The sequence below is a fragment of the Vombatus ursinus genome, unplaced genomic scaffold (genome assembly GCF_900497805.2).
Source record: "Vombatus ursinus unplaced genomic scaffold, bare-nosed wombat genome assembly UNPS02014778.1, whole genome shotgun sequence".
Lineage (NCBI taxonomy): Eukaryota > Metazoa > Chordata > Mammalia > Diprotodontia > Vombatidae > Vombatus > Vombatus ursinus.
In genome coordinates, this window is record NW_020954556.1 from 62,529,147 (window position 1) to 62,545,804 (window position 16,658).

Genomic DNA, 16,658 nt, shown 5'->3' on the forward strand with positions numbered 1-16,658 from the left:
ATAGATAGATAGATAGATAGATAGATAGATAGATAGATAGATAGATAGATAGATAGATAGTCCCTGCTTTCTAGGAACCCAAAGTTTGATAGGGGAGAGAATTTGCAAACAACTATGTATAAACAAGATACAGACAGGATAAATTGGAGAGAGGGTCAGAAAAAAGTCACTAAGATTAAGATCTACAAAAAGCAATCAATAAAAATAGATTTTGTAGAAGGATACATCAAGTATCATTACTAAAAGTCTGATATGCAAAATATACAAGCAACTGACACAAAGATGTAACACCAAGAACCATTCTACAATAGGTAAGTGGTCAGAGGATATGAACAATTGTCTAATGAAGAACCACAAACTGAAAATGACAACATGAAAACATTCTCCAAATGACTAATGGTAAAATAAATACTACTCTAAGGTTTCACCTTGCACCATATGAATTAGTAACAATGAAAAAAGATGATGAGAGCCAATGTTGGAGGGATTGTGGAAGGACAAGCACAGGGGGACAGGTTCAACATGATGGAATATCAGAAAGAAGTATAGCCGAACTCTACCACACAACTCCTTTACACCCAATCAAAAAATGTACCATACTGACCTTGGATCATGACATCCAAGGAAAAAAAAAATCACTGTGATTCATTATCCCAGCCCAGATTGGTACAAGGAGACAGAGAGGTCTGACTGGCAAACAGTGGAAATGAAGGCAGGAACAGCCATGAAAGCATTCTAGAATGCTGTGCACCAAGGAGGGAGAAAGGGAGAGAGGGAGTGAGGGAGAGAGGGGAGGGGAGGGGGAGAGAGAGAGAAAAAGAGAGAGAGAGAGAGAGAGAGAGAGAGAGAGAAAGAGGGAGGGAAGAAGTGAGGGAGAGAGAGAGAGAGAGAGAGAGAGAGAGAGGCTTTGCACCAGCTAGAAGCCTCAGATCTAAGACACGTGCAGGGAAAGGTAAAAATGAGAAGCTCTCTTACTCACTCTTCAGTTTCTGGTCACAGATTCAAGGCAGAGGAGGGAACTTGTACCTAGGATTGTGGAGTGTATCTAGGTTGTATCTAGGGTAAGGAGTGGTTCCAGGTCCTAGGCAATATACTAAGCAAAGATTAAGTTCAAAAGCTCTGCCGGGGGTAGAGAGTGGCATCTCCTTTCCAGCCTCCAGCCCAGTCTGAAACCTGCCATGGAATAATCAGGACAGGATTTCTAGACCAAAAGGGAGCCTCCAGGTTTGTCACTCGGAATAAACAGAGTTTTCCTGCTAACTGGTAAGGGTTGAATCCAGCAGCAGACTACTGAACCCCAAAAAGAGATACATGCTCATAGGAGTGTTGGTCAAACCGAAACCTAGGTCAGGAATTAACAGAGCTGAGATTAAGAGGACAACAATCAAACTTTGCCCTGAATTAGACTACTCTCAAACCATTAAAGGTTTGCAAATTGCCAGCTCAACTATCCTGAGATCCCCAGAATAATGTAACATGTATTTCTCAAAGAAAGCAACAGCTAAACCATTGGGGATACAAGCCCAACTCAGAAATTCCCTTCAGAAGTATGAAGAGCCTGGTCCTAACATAAAATACAAAGTGGGGAAGTAGGCTGGATGAATGAGCAAATAAAAAAAGAATCCCACCATAAAAAGTTATTACACTGACAGGCTCAAGACACAAACCCCAAAGAAGAGAATAACTCAAAAACTTCCACAAGCAGAGTTAAAACACACACATACACACACACACACACACACACACACACACACACACTCACACACAGCTTGGGCACAAATTCAATTAGAATTCCTGGAAGTTATAAAGCAAGGGGTTTTTGTCTTTTTAAAAAATTTTATTTTTTTTATATAAATGAAACAAGAACACTAGAGGAAATATTAGAAAGAAAATGACAGCTATGGAAGAAACAATTGAAATGAAAATTAACAGCTTAGCATAAGAGATATAAAGCCTCATTGAAACAACAAATTCCCTGAAAATTAGAATGGATGAAACAGTTATGACTCCATGAGACAATAAGAGTTTTTTCAAAGCTAAACTGAAAGTAATGTAAAATATTTCAGAGCAAAAAACTGGAAAACAAATCAAGGAAATCTTTTTGGACTACCTGAAAAACATCACCAAAAATAGAGCTAAACATCATATTTTAAAAAATCATAAAATACATAGGTCTCTTCAAACCAGAAGGTAATGTGGAAATAGAAAGAAGCCACTAGTCACTTTCTGTAAGAAATTCTGAAATGAAAATACTTAGGAACATCACAGTTAGGTACCTATTAGTATGAATGATGAATCCTCTGAGGTGGTCAAACAATTTGAATTTACACAGGATATTTCCATTGGGCTGGAACAAATTACCAAATTTTACATAATTATAACTTTAAATAGTGTGAATTCGAATACATGTGACCATGTCAGGGGATTCATTAATTGCAATAAGCAACGCCTAGCTTTATATTCAAAATGCAGAGAATCCCAGTCAAACAAACAAACAAAATACTACAAGTAGTCAGGGTAAAAGAAGAATACAAGAACCAAGAAATCACAGACAGTTCATACAAGATTTAGCAGCCACAGCTAGTAAGAAGCAGAGCTTAGAATATAATATTTCAGAAGGCAAAGGCCAGAGGCTTCCAACAAAAATAACTTACCTTGCAAAAGTGAGTATAATCCTTTAGAGGTGGAAAAAAAAGGACCTTTAATGAAATATAGGTTTCCAAGCGTTTCTGATGAAAAGACCAGAGCTGCATAGAAACTGAAGTATAAACACAGAAGTCAAGATAAAGTTTCTCTGACAAAAATCTGGTATCTGTGACATACACAGTACTGACTGAAATATATAAGAACATTTGCCATTACCCAATAGATAAATGGTTAAAGAATGAACAGGAGCTCTCAGAAGAAATCCAAGTGATCAATAGCCCTATGAAAAAATGCTCCAAATCACTAATGATTGGAGAAATGAAAAATAACACAACTCCAAAATTCTAACTCAAAACCATTAGGCTGGCAAAGATGACCAAAAAAGGCAAATGACAAATGTTGGAGGGACAACAGGAAAATAGGCATACAAATGCCCTACCAGTAGAGCTATGAACTGACACAGCCATTCTGGAATGTAATTTGGAATTACTCTACCCAAAGTCTCTAAACTGTGCATACCCTTTGACCTAGGGATAATACTATTAGAACAATATACTAAAGACATCAAGGAAAGAAGAAGTAGGCTTATATGCACAAAAATATTTATAGTAGGTCTTCCGTTATAGTGATATCAAGAGGTGTCAATTTAGGAAAGGCTGAAAAATAAGATATATGAATGTAATATAATGTTATTGCACCGTAAGAATGATGAAACAGTTTTAGAGAAACCTAGCAATCTTAGTAAAAATTAATGCAGAGTGAAGAGAATTTGCACATTTTATACAATAACATTGTAAAGAAAAACAACTTTGAAAAATCTGAGAACTCTGATTACTGCAATAATTGAACAACATAAAGAGGTCTAATGATGAAACATGTTACCCACCTCAAGACAGAGAGGTGATGGACTCAAGTTTCAGAATGAGATACATTTTCAGACTCATCCAATGTGGGAATTTGTTTTGCTTAACTACACATATCTTACAGGTTTTTATTTGTTTTTTTTTTCCCCATTTTTTTCAATGAGGGTGGAAAGAAATTTGGGAAGAGTGCTAATAAAACGGCTGCTAAAAAAAAAAAAAGAAGAGAAAAGAGGGACATTGAAACATTTATAAAATGCAGAGATGTGAGTAAAAGAAAAGCAAGAAGAAAACAAATAAGAGGACAGTGCTGAGAGTTACAGGGTGAAGATATTACATACCTAAAAGGAAAAGTAAGCTATATTTAAGAAAAATTCAGTTTCATGTTTAATCCTCTTGCTCTATTCTACTTTGTACGTAGAAAGGCTAATTTTATCTACTGTGATAAGTTTAGAATTTGAAAAATGAAATTATAAGACCAAAGCCACAATTAAATGTATTTTTAAATTTGAATTTTAAAATGACAAAAGGAAATCCTAAAATATAGCTAGGTTGCAATTACTGCAAGTTCAAATGATGCAAAATTTAATTTAGTGTGAAAAAGGTGATACCCGATCATGTTTGATGCAAGTTAAACTTCAAGTAATGCAAAGAATGTTTTAATCTCCACTTGCCTATCATCACATGTGGATGTGATATGTTGCCATGGCATACTACATTTCCACCCCTGTTGTTAATTTTTTTAAGAGCCCTTAAGAAAATGGACAAAAGAAAGAATACTTCAGATGAAAACACTACTAATACAAAAAAGAAGTCTTTTTTTTATTATATTGGAACCAAAATTTGAAGTAGCTCAATGGCATGAATATGGTCACAGCAATTATATTATAGGACAAGATACTAGCATACCTGAACCTATAGTATGGAAATACTATAAAAGATACAGATGAAAAGAGAAAAATGCAAAGTTACACTAGCATATTGTAGTTTGCAAACAATTACAAGGAATAGAAGTGTTTCAACAAAAGAAATAATGTCTTTTAGCTGTATCAACTGAATATTGCAATAAAAAATGTATTCCTCTTAGCACAGCAGCCATTCAGACAAAAGCTTCAAGTTTTTTTTAAGATACTGAACGAAAATGGAAATAAAATGGCTAGTGAAGAAAAATTTACTGTAGTTTCTACTGGTTCCATCACTTAAAAAAATCAAGTTCAATTGCATAAAGTTAAAATTACTGGAGAAGTAGACAATGTTGATGAGGTCTTTTCTTTTTGTCTTTTGATTCCTGCGTAAACTAGATTTAAGTGAGGCAGAGTTGCATGAAGTCATCAGCCTCACTCTCTCCTCCAGAGTCATCACAGTCCAGTGGCAGGACAGGATCAAGACGACTGGCAATGGCTCAAGATGCAGTGAATGACCTTGGTGTCTCTGATGTCTAATCAAGATCTAAGCACTCCACAGCACCTGCTTCAGCTGCCTTCATGGCCGCTGGAACAAATTGTCCTCATCTGACCATTCCACCAGGGGAAGTCTTCACATGCTTGCGGTAGACACCCCACTAACTCACCGATGGGTTTGAGAACCCTCAGTTACCCTCAACTTGGTTTAGCTCTTCTGCTGAAATGGTAATCAGGGTGCGACCATTGCACATGCTACAGCTTCTTGGAGCCACAGGTAAGAGTTAGGTGGAACAGGCGGACAAGTGCTAGGCAGCCCTCACACCAGAAGTACTAGTCTTCCCTGAACACACCCTACACCCCTGTTAAATGTTAAATGTCCTAGTGTGTTGACTAAATAACTGAAGAAGGTGGAAACACTGATCAACAAAATTTTAATGTGGATAAAACAGACTTATATACCAGAAAAGGATCCTTTTTCTAGAAGTTCAATTTTTTTAAAAAGGAAAAACTCAACCTGAATTTAAAATTTCAAAGGATCACTTGACTTTTTTGTTGGGAAATAATACAGAAGGTAAAACTAATACTTGTTTGCAGATCTTGAAAGCTTCACGCTCTGAAGGGCTATGACCATGGACCTCTTGGCAATTCTTTGTTGGTCAAACAAGAAAGCATAGGTGACCAAAGCCACTTTTAAAGGCTGGTTTTCAAGTTATTTTAGCCCAGCTGCTGAAAAATATTTCAAGGACAGGAAGATCCCTAAAAGCATTTTTGATTTTAGATAATGCCCCCACATCATCCAGCAAGGGATCCAGTGGATACATCACTGGCCTAGAGTCAGGAAGACCTGAGTTCAAATCTACCCTCAGATACTTACTTAGCTACGTGACCCTGAAGAAGTCACATAACCCTTTTTGGTCTCAGTTTCCTCATCTGTAAAATGAGCTGGAGGAGGAAATGGCAAACCACTCCAGTATCTTTGCCAAGAAAACCTTACATGAGGTAATGAAGAGTCAGACAGGACTGAAACGACTGAACAACAACAACAGGTCATCCAATTATACTTCCTTCATTGTGTGACATGTAAGCAAACAAATTTACTGATATGAAAGAAGCTCTCTCCACCCACTAGTATATGTAGGAAGATTTAGAAGACCAACAGTTCAGTGTATACTGCTAAAAATATTTTGGACAATGATAACATTTTTACAATATCATCAGGCTTAAGTTTAGGTGTGATGTTTAGCATTTTTTTATCTTTAATTTTTCTTTCTATAACTACTCTACTACTTTGTAATACATTTTAATCAGAAACACATCTCATATTTTGCTGTTACATAAACAGATAAAAAACTTGTTTTCGAAAATCCCAATTACATATTTCCAGTGAGCTAGAACAAATTACCCTATTTTGCATAAAATTATAACTTCAAATAGTGCAAATTCAAGTATAACTACTTCAATGAATTTCCTTATCCTCATTAATCAAGACCAAGTAACATTTGTAAATAAAAGCTTTCTATAAGTTGCCATAAAATATACATACAATTCAGTCAAAACTACTATAGTCAAGAAGGCAGCATGAAACAATGAAAAGAGTACTAGAAGACAAGTCAGAAAACCAAAGCTGACGTCTACCTCTTTCAGTTTGCTTCATGAAAATGAGAACTAAACCTATGCAAGCTAATAAAGTCACCAAATGAGATCATATATAATAAGAAAAGAAGAGGGCCGAGGACAGAAACTTGGGGATACCCAAAGTTAGAGAAAGTGACTAGGATTAAAATCTAGCAAAGGAAACTGAGAAAGAACAGACAGGAAGTGAGGAAATAAAGATTAGATAAGATGATTTTTAGGGTAACTATCAGATCTAAAATTTTACACACTGAGATTCCAGGTCAGATATTCTATATTCTACGCTGAAAAATGCTTTCGAGTTTTAACGGTCTATACCAGTCTAACTTTAATCTCTTACTATATTGGGCTTTAAAACACGGTTTTACACAGAGCTAAAATAAAATCAAACCTTTTCTGATTACATAAGAGACTTTGACCTAAAAGCTGCAACCTCTTTCAAAAGGTCTTAATTGGGTGTGGAAATCAGTACTATAAAGATTCTACCTTAGATAGTTTATTTTAAACATAATATACTAATATACAGTAACACAATATATTAATAAATATTCATTAACATTTAAATTAATGTAAAGAAAAGTTTCCTGAGTATTATTATTATCTACAGTTGGAGTGGGGAAACTGACAAGGTAGTCAGTTACCCTCCCACATCACTCATATGCCTTCTGCCACTATCTCTTCCTTCATCCCTGTTTCATATGATAAAGTGGCCCCTTCTCCTCACCAATGCAAACCCTTTTACCAGCACAAGCAATCTCATTCTATCCCCTCTTCTCCAGCAGAATTTCCCCTTGATCATCCTTACTCTCTCACTAATCTTCAACAGCTCCTTCTCTACTGGCTGCTTTGCTTCTGCCTACAAATATGCCTATGTCTCCCCCATGATCAAAAACCTTTTCTTGGTCCATCTGTCCCCACTGACAATAATCCCATATTTCTCCCCCTTTTGCAGCTAAATTCCTTGAGAAGGCCATGTATAATAGCTGTCTCTACTTCTTTCCACTCAACTCTTTGCAGTTTGGCTAATAATTCAACACAAACTGCTCTCTCCAAAGTTACTATGATTTCTTAATTGCCAAATCTCATGGACTCTTCTCAGTCCTCAACCTTCTTGATCACTCTGCAGCCTCTGACACTGTCAATCACCATCTTCTCTTTTTTTTTTGTTTGAAGAAGTAGAATTTATTTGCAAGATAACATGCAATTTAATTTTACAGCTGTTTAAAATGATATGAAATGTAGGATACAACTATTGGTTGCATATAAATAAAACTAAGCATCAGAAAAAAATTGTTATTTTGCAAAAATTGTTATATTACAGATAGATATCTTTTAGAAATTGGGCTCAACTGGCTGATATCTTGTGATTCCTGATGCTGTTTGGAAATTCCCAAGGAATATCTGTTGAGAGTAATGCCAAAGGCAGAGGAAATTTTAACATGAGATGAACATAATATCCACGACTTTCAATTCCATGTTACTCAATAATGTCAGAATCATTCAAAGTCCTCGGAATCAGGGTATCCAGGAAAGAAGTAGACAAAGGAAGAAGTTTATATACAAGAAAGTCATTTAGACTTCATTTAACTGTATGAATTTGGTTTAAAACAATTAACTCTCCTCTTTCACAAATTCAGCACCATTTATAATATTTTTTTTCGTTACAATCACCCTCTTCTTAAAACTCTTTCCTCTGCAGGTTTTCATGATACTGTTCATTCACTTGGGGTTCTCCTCCTAGGTGGCATACATAGTAGATAGAGTGCTAGGTGTGAAGACAGGAAGACGTGAGTATAAATCTGGCCTAAGATACTTACTAGCTGTGGGATACTAGGCATGTCACTTTACCTGTTTGCCTCTGTTTCTTCAGCTGCAAAATGGAGATAGCAATAGCACTTACCCTCCATGGCTGATGTGAGGATCAAATGAGAGAATGCTTTTAAAGAGTTAGCACAGAACCTGTATGTAGTAAGTACTCAATAAATGCCTGTTTCCTTCTTTCCTTCCTTCCCACCTGTCAATCCACTTGTTCTCTGCCTCCTTTGCTCAATCTTTGTCCAAGTCATGCCTATTTACTGTGGGGGTCCCCCAAGGCTCTTTCCTGGGCCCTCTTCTCTTTTTCTCTCTACATATAATTTTGCTAGATGATTTTATCTATGACCATGGTTTTAATTATCATTTCCATGTAGATGATTCTCGAATGTAAACTTATCTAAGCTAATTCCCATCCTCCACATTAGACATCTCTAATTGGATATATCATGGATGTCAAACTCTGCATGTCCAAACTGAACTCATTATCCTCCCCTCAAAACCCTGCTTTCTTCCCAACTTCTCTATTTCCTGCTGAGGGTACCACCATCCTCCCAGTCTGCCAGGCTCACTAGGGGTCTTTTCTCTCCTCACTATCTCTCAAATCCCCATATATAATCAGTTATCATGTCCTATCTCCTACCCTCTTAACATCTCTCTGGTACATCCCCTTATATCCTCTAACACTGTACCAACCCTAGTGCAGACCCTTATCACCTCACACTGGAGTACTAAAACAGCCTGCTGGTTGGTCTTGTGAAATTGAAAATTGATTTTTAATTCTATTTCATTAAGACTTAAGCTAGATTTAATATTCCCCTTCCTTATAAATTTTACTCAGATAACCTGAGGCCACTTGTCTCGACAATTCTTACGCTGCAATTGATACCTCCACCCTAGTATTGAAACTTGTAACTCTACCTGGGTAACTTCACCTATCACCCATATTTCAGTGCTTAACCTAAAGGTCAAGTTGATTCCATCAAAGCTGCTACCCACTAATCCCATCCCCTGAGGACTACTCCCTGGCCTGAGAACTAACCTCATCTCCCAAGGCCATTTGCAATAGGGAGGAGTTGAGATGACACCCAACCTTCTCACAGAAGTGTCTACTAATTGGGACTATTTTACCTTTGTCTTGTGACAAAGTCTTTACCACAAGTCTTCTTTGTGATTAAAGAAGTTTCAGAAGGGGAGGTCTAAACAATCTTAATATCAAACAGAGGTTGCTTTTTTTTTTTTAATTTTCTGGCCAATCAGAAGAAGATATACCTATGTTGTTTGAGATTTTGCTCTGTCATCATATTAATCTGGGCAGCTAGGTGCACAGTGCCAGCCTGTAGTCAGGTTTTTTAAACCTGAAGCAGGGATTCTGTCACATCACATGCATCATTTGTTATTCTTACTTGAAAATTAGAAAGGTTGATGGACTTGGTGGTTCATATGTGTAGTCCCTGCTACTGGGAGGGCTGAGATTAGCAGACTGCTTGAGTTTGGGAATTATGAGCTGCAGAAAGGCTAAAGTACCAAGTCTGGCATGAATATGGTGAACCTCTGGGGGTTTTGAGTGGGAAGATCAGCTACTTAGGGAGGGCCTAACCAGCTTGGATTGGAAACAGAGTAGGTCAAAGTTTCCCTCCTGATTGATCATCAATGGGGTTGAGCCTCTCTTAGGGGCCACTCTTCTTCCAGACTGCGTAAGATAGAGAGACCCAGTCTTCCCCCTCCCCTCAAAAAAAAATTAGAAAAGAAGAGAAAATTATAAAGGTCAGAGGATCATAAATTCAGAACTGGTAAACGCTTTGAAGCCCACTGATTCCAACTCCCTCATTCTGCAAATGAGGAAACTAAGGGACAGAGAGAAGAAAGGCTTAGTGTCCACAAAGAGATAATCTTTCCATCATACCCTGCTTTGATCAGGTAACACCTAGAGAAATGACAACTGACCTTGTTAGAGTGCTTTCAGATTTGCAAAGCTTAACACAAACCATCTAATTTTATGGTCTTACCAGTCCTGTGAGGTAGTTACTGCAATTATTACTATCCCCATTTTGCAGATGATTTGCCAGAGTTGAAAAGCTAGTGAATGTTAGAGGTGGGATTTGTATTCATTCAGGTTTTCCTTAGTGCAACTCCAGCTCCCTATTTGCCTCAAAGTAGAAATGTAGTACTTTTTGTTTACTTACTTGATTTATCTTTTGTGTATCTCTTTTCGAAAATAAAGACTTAAAAATCTTTTAAAAATTCTTATCTTTTGTGAATGTATCTGATCTCTTCTCTCCCCTATCCAGGAAGCCATCCTTTGTAAGAAAAAAAAAGGGAGGGGAACAGTCCAGTAAAAGTAACTAATATTATCAATCAAGTATGACAGTATATGTAGTATTTCACACCCATAGATCCTCACTTCTGCAAGGGGGGAAGAGAAGCACATTTTTGTGTCTCTTCATAGTAGATATAACCTTGTTAGTATTTCCAGGGAAAGACTAATTTCAGATAGCCATCCTTATTTTGATTAACAATTAATCATTAGTTTAATTCATTACCCTAAGAATTCATATTTGTCTTTTTTTCTCATTGTTATTCTTAAATAGAATTATCATTTGAGGATTATATTAAAACTCATTCAACCAGAACAGTGGCTGAAGAAGTAGCCAGTCTGATAACAGTTTTAGAATCTGTTGCATAGTTTTACAAAATATTATTGCCTCAACATTCTAGAGCACAGAGAATTTAAATGCAGTCTGGCAATACATCAAAAGATACTGTATGTGAGCAAACTATTTCCTGCTTTTGCCTAGTCATTTCTTGGAATACTGTCTTTCTCTTAAGTAACTTATGTAGATATTTTAGTCAAGGTTTATTTATTTTCCAAAAGACATTTTAAGAGCTCTGTGTAATGTGTTCCTAATTGTGGGTAATGCATTTAAGCAATACTTTCTATTACTTATTTTTTGACAGAGAGATCCATCTTGTCTCCTGGGACTAGTTTTCTGTGGAGAATATTTTAGAGGGAGGTTTTTAATTCTTTCTGAGCTTAGAGCAATACAGCCAAAGTGATAAAGGATTAATGTAGTTGTCTACACAACTCAGGCAACCAAAAAAGCCCCTCTTATGGAAGCACCTGACTACTTTATTATGGAGGTTCTAAAGTACAGCTAACATAATTACAAGTCAGAGACAACTATGGATTTAGCTTCAGAAGGTTTTGGTTCAAGTCCTGGCCTTGCCACTTTCCTAGCTGTTTGACCTTTGGCAAGTCTTCCAGTCTCTTTGAAACTCAACTTCCACTGGCTGCTTCATAGAATTGTAAAAATTAAATGAAATAATGTATGAGAATCATATACAAATGTCAACTATTTTTATTAATCTTACATAAATTCTGACTGTAATGCTTTACTGTGGTATATTGGAGTTAGTTCTTCAAGGCATTGTGTCCAGAATTCCAATTCTTACCAATTGGGAAGTGTAGTAGCACTGCATAGGAGTGAAGCAAGGATTTCCATTATCACCACTATTATTCAACATTACACTAGAAATGCTAGATACAGAAATAAGAGAAGAAAAAGAAATTGAAGTAATTAGAATAGGTAATGAGGAAACAAAGCTGTCACCCTTTGTAGATGAAATGATGATATACTTAGAGAATCCTAGAACATCAACTAAAAAACTAATTGAAACAACAAATTCAACAGAGTTGCAGGATATAAAATAAGCCCACATAAATTATCAGCATCTCTATGTATTACCAACATATTCCAGCAGGAAAAGAAAGAAATTCCATTTTAAATAACTTCAGACAATATAAAATACTTGGGAGTCTACTTGCCAAGACAAACCTAGGAATTATATGAACACAATTACAAAATACTTTTCAAACAAATAAAGATAGAGCTAAACAATTAGAGAAATATTAATTGCTCATGAGTGGGCTGAGCCAATATAATAAAAATCACAATTCCATTTAAATTAACTTATTTGTTCAGATCCATACTTAACTACCAAAAAATATTTTGTAGAGTTAGCTAGAAAAAAATAATAACAAAATTCATCTGTTAGAATGAAGGGTCAAGAATATCAAGGTAAAAAATGGGGAAAAAAAACATGAAGGAAAATGGCTTATCAGTACCAGATCTCAATCTGTATTAAAAAGTGGTAGTCATCAAAACAATCTGGTACTGGCTAAGAAATAGAGTGGTGGATCAATGGACTAGGTTAGGTACATAATACACAGTAGTAAATTACCATAGTAATCTAGTGTTTGATAAACCCAAAGATCCAAGCTTTTGGAACAAGAGCTCAGCACCTAACAAAAACTACAGGGAAAACGGAAAGCAGTTTGGCAGAAACAAGGTATAGACCAACATCTCACACTGAATACCAACATGAGGTCAAAATGGGTATATCATTTAGACGTAAAGGATGATATCATAAGCAAATTAGGAAAGCTTGGAAAATTTAACCTTTCAGATCTATGAATAAGGGAAGAAGTTATGACCAAAGAAGAGAAAAAGAGGATCACAGGATGTAAAATGGATAATTTTTATTATATTAAATTAAAAGGGGTTTGTGCAAACAAAACCAATGCAGTCAAAATTAAAGGGAAAGTATGAAACTGGAAAAAAAAAGTTTATAGCAAGTTTCTCTGATAAAGGTCTTATTTCTTAAATATATAGAGAATGGAATCAAATTTATAAGAATACAAGTCATTCCCCAATTGATCAATGGTCAAAGGACATAAAAAAGCAGTTTTCAGAGGAAAAAAAAGATACCAATAGTCATATAAAGATGCTCTAAATCACTAATAATTAGAGAAATGGAAATTAAAATAGCTCTGAGATACCACCTCAGCTCAGATTAGCTAAGATGACAGAAAAGGAAAATGACAAATGCTAAGGGAAATGTAGGGAAATAGGTATACTAACGCACTATTGGAGAAGCTGTGAACTGCTCCAATATTCTAGAAAACAATTTGGAACTATGCCCAAAGGGTTATAAAACTGTACATATCCTTTGACCCAGTAATACTGTTACTAGGCCTGTACACCAAGAAGATCAAAGAGAAAGGAAAAAGGATCCATAAAAATAAAAATATTTGTTGCAACTCTTTTTGTAGTGACAAAGAGTTGGAAACTGAGGGGATACCCATCCATTGGGAATAACTGGGCAAGTTATGGTATATGAATGTGATGAAGTGTAACTTTGCTGTAAGAAATGATGAAGGGGATGGTTTCAGAAAAAACTTGGGAAGACTTAACTGATACAAAATAAAATGGTCAGAACCAGAAGAACAATCTATACGGTGACATCAATATTATAAAGATAATTAACTATGAAAGCCTTAGTAACTCTGATCAATATAATTATCCACCGTAACTGCAAGGGACTCACAATGTAAAATGCTGTCCACCTCCATATAAAGAACTGATGGACTTAGAATATAAATTGAAGCATATTTTCTTTTCCTTTCTTTATTTTTTCTTGTTTTTTTGAACACAACAAATGCAGAATTATGTTTTGCAAGGATTCATATGGATTAATGAATATCTATTTCTTGCTTTCTTGCTTTCTCAATGGGTGAGAAATGGGGTCTGAGGTTTGGTCTTAAGGCAGACTAGAACAAACTGTGAGAAGCCCTAAATCCCAGGTACACAACCTGATGACAAACTTGCCACAGCCAGAGAGAAAAAGAATAATGAAATCTCTAAATTAGAAGGAACGCCAAAGACCATTTTAACAAACTCTAACTGAACAAGAATCCTCTCCACAATACCTGATGCGATCATTCAAACTTTGCTCACAGACCTAAAAAAGAATTAGCCCTTCAACTTTTAGACAGCTCTTTTTTGGCAAGAAAAAAAAAATATTTAATCAAAAAAATCTCTGGCAGAAGAATGGCTCTGGAGAAGGGCAAACAATATGGCAGAGGTCTCCAAAATAGTCCCATCTGAAGACTGATGAATGAACAGAACTGGGTATTTTATACTGAAGAGAAGACTTGGGGGGAACCTAAGAGCTGTCTTCCAATAGCTAGTCTAAATTGTTATATTAAAGAGGAATTACATTAGTACTATTTGGCCCCAGAAGGGATAAAACAGTGAGTGGAAGTTAAGCTCAAAGTAAGGGAAGATTTCTTCATAATAAGAGTTGTCTCAAAATAAAATTAGTTGCTTATGGAGGGAGATATTGTCCTATCATTGGAGGTTTTCTCATCGGGGTGGGATGAACATTTCTCTGGGTTTTTTGTAAGAATATGCTGAACTAGATGATTCTCTAAGGCCTTGTACAATTCAGAGTCTGTGTCTATGACAGTGGTTAACTCTTAAACAACCAACAGATGTCCCCAGGTTTTCAAAGTTATCATGAAAGTATGGATCCTTGGAGGCACTGCTATTCTCAATTCCAATATGTGCTGATTAAGTCATGTTTAGCATCTTCCAAAGGCAAGTCAGTATTAGGGAGTTAAAAAACTAACAAATGATCCACCTGCTCACCCCCGTCCCACCAACCCCCACAAAACCCAAATGGTGTCACCTCTTATAATCTGGTCAGAACAGCAGTATCAAAATAAAACAAAACATTTCTATAGGATAAGAAACGAAAAGATTGACCCTAAACCCTTCTTGGGTTTTTTTTATTCTGATGGATTAATTTATAGCCTCTTCAGTGAAAGAGGAAAAAAAAACAATTCTGAATTTGCAAGTGCATTCATATTTTATTACAGAATACTTTATTGTTTTCACAGCTGTTCTAAGATTTCCTTTCATGGCTGGGATATAAATTATGGTTCTATTTGCTAAAGACAGGCTTCCTCATTATTCAGAATAAACAGCTCAGTAACAACTATCCTTTGCTGAAAGAGATTCCCCCTAAATCTTTTTACTGTAGGATGATGAAGCCATGATCATGTCTCCTGGAATATCTTTTACCTTCACCAATTAAAAGTTGGAAGGAAAGGAATCGATTTTTTTTAATACTTCATTACAATGACAGCTTTTTAAAATGAAAAGCCTATTCCATCTCAAAATTCTGATGTGGACAACATAACTACTTTTATAATCCAACCTTTGCTCTCATCTTTAAAATTGTGATAATTTTGCCTTTTGGAAAAATTAAATGCTTTGCACTGCAAAAGTCATGTAAAAGTTATTAAACCTATCATCAAGGAAATTCAGCCATTTTTCAGAACCATCAAAATTCTCTTTTCATTCACATTTCCTCATTACTTTTTTTTTCTAGCAAAGAGAACTTCTCAGGAACTCACTATTTGAATTTAGTCTTTGAAATTAAGTCTGTGCTTATAAAAATTTGAGTTTCCTTTACCTATCAGCACAGTCCTACTTTGGAAACCAATGACTTTGAATGCTCTGTTATATACGTTAACAATACTGATAAATGAACCACATCTACACTAACTGAAGGCAATAATAGGAGTTCACTTAATGCTTTATGATTTACAAAATGTCTTCCCCGCAACAATCCTTCAAAACAAGGAGTGGTGCAAGATCTTAACTTCATCTTACAATTGAAGAAATCAGACCTGAAATGTGAACTGACTGGTATGAGATAGCAGAGCTAGTGTCAAAGTAGGCACTTCTGACACCCAAGACCAGAACTCTTTCTTCTATAGTATGATGAAAAGAAAGAGCAGGACTATTATTAAAAGAATTATTTTAAAATATTTATTTGAGGGCAGGAGAGTAAATAGGTAAAGATCTCTTTGAAATTAAACTCATGCAAAACCACAAAGAGGATATACTTCTCCCTTGGCAAATCATTTTTTAACAATACAAGCATTTCAAAAATAATACCCCCTTCATTTACTTCTTTTTTAAATAATAATTTCTGATTTATTATTTTTAGAAGGCAACCTTAACTAGCAGGTTCAGGGAAAACACAAATGGTGATACCATCTTACTTCAACTTGAAAATACTTTATTTTTAATGACACTTTGTAAAACCAGAAGCAACCCAGTAATTCAACAAACCTTTATTAAGCAACTACTTTATCCAAGGCATAATATTTGGCACTGAGGATACAAAGTTGTTTTTTTTTTTTTTAGAAGACCACAAGTTTATATTCTACAAGGAGTGGGAGGAAGAAGCAAAGTGTCTTATCTTGTTGCATTGGTCAAAGGGTCCGTAATATTGATCAATCAATTTACAAATCATTCCCTGGTGGACAACCTCCTGGTAATGAGCCTCTCCACACTACTTAGGCTAGTCCTAAGGCAACAGACACATAACAATCCCTTGCTAGGCCTGTATGTTAGCTCCTTCTAGCATGACAAGATTCACCAAAGAATGC

General features: G+C 35.8%; 1 protein-coding gene across 1 annotated transcript in view; it reads right to left on the reverse strand.

Annotated features, from left to right (window-relative positions):
• Positions 1-16,658, reverse strand: part of WWOX (WW domain containing oxidoreductase) — a 1,192,599-nt gene that overhangs the window by 1,119,338 nt on the left and 56,603 nt on the right. The window lies entirely within an intron of this gene.